We start from the raw sequence: 941 nt of genomic DNA, 5'->3' as shown, positions 1-941 counted from the left end.
AAGTCAGACTGCCAATCCAAGCCAGTTCCCAGAAGATTATCAAATTGAATAAAGCAGGAACAGAAAAACAAGGAGGAACTGGGATTGGAAAAGTGAGTGATAGGGACTCCTAAGAAAAGGCTTGCGGAATGGTAATGGGACTAGGCAAGACTGGCGTAGGGAACAGTCAGGGAGTATAAGGTTAGTGTTGGGGGTTAGTAACTCTAAATGGCAGCTCAGGTCCCAATCTCCAAGCCAACCTAGTGATTCTTTGCAGTGATAATTTGAGGCTGCAGGTAGGCAGTCACATTTTTGAATGCTCCCATAAAGGGGAAAAATACTAGTCTGCAATCAGAAAACTAGTACGGCAGGGAACGGACTGAGAAGGAAGAGCTTTTGCTGCTGTGGTAGGTTTTTTACCTGCAGGAAGTTTGGTATGTGGAAGAGCAAAACAAAAAAATAAAGGTAGCCCCAACCCCACCCCACCCCCCAGCACTATGAAGTGGTACAATCTGTTTACCACCTCATTCTGCCACCTGTATAGACCCAACTCAAATGGTTGGCAACCTTCAGTCTCGAAAGACTATGGTATAAGCCTACAGCACCCAGTATTCCCAGGCAGTCTCCCATCCAAGTACTAACCAGGCCTGACCCTGCTTAGCTTCCAAGATCAGACAAGATTGGGCATGTGCAGGGTAACAGTTGCAGTATGAAGTGATACAATCTGTTTACCACCTCATTCTGCCACCTGTATAGACCCAACTCAAATCCCCTGACAAAGTTCTAGAGGGACATGAAAGAGCAGGGCGGGGTAGAACAAGGCAAAAATCCCATAATGTAACATACAACCCTAAGGTTTACAATATTTTCCAAAAAGATGCAACAGTTTGAAACGGGAGGGCTCCAACATGAGCCTACCCTTAGCTAAAGATCTTCACAGAAGGATTCCCTTGTATTGTACT

General features: G+C 45.4%; 1 pseudogene; it reads right to left on the bottom strand.

Moving 5' to 3' along the window:
• Nucleotides 1-572: 572 nt before the first annotated feature.
• Nucleotides 573-692, bottom strand: LOC136654652 (5S ribosomal RNA; annotated as a pseudogene).
• Between the last annotated feature and the right edge of the window lie 249 nt (nucleotides 693-941).

The sequence above is a fragment of the Tiliqua scincoides genome, chromosome 5 (genome assembly GCF_035046505.1).
Source record: "Tiliqua scincoides isolate rTilSci1 chromosome 5, rTilSci1.hap2, whole genome shotgun sequence".
Classification (NCBI taxonomy): Eukaryota; Metazoa; Chordata; class Lepidosauria; order Squamata; family Scincidae; genus Tiliqua; species Tiliqua scincoides.
This window is presented reverse-complemented; position numbering and strand designations above follow the sequence as displayed.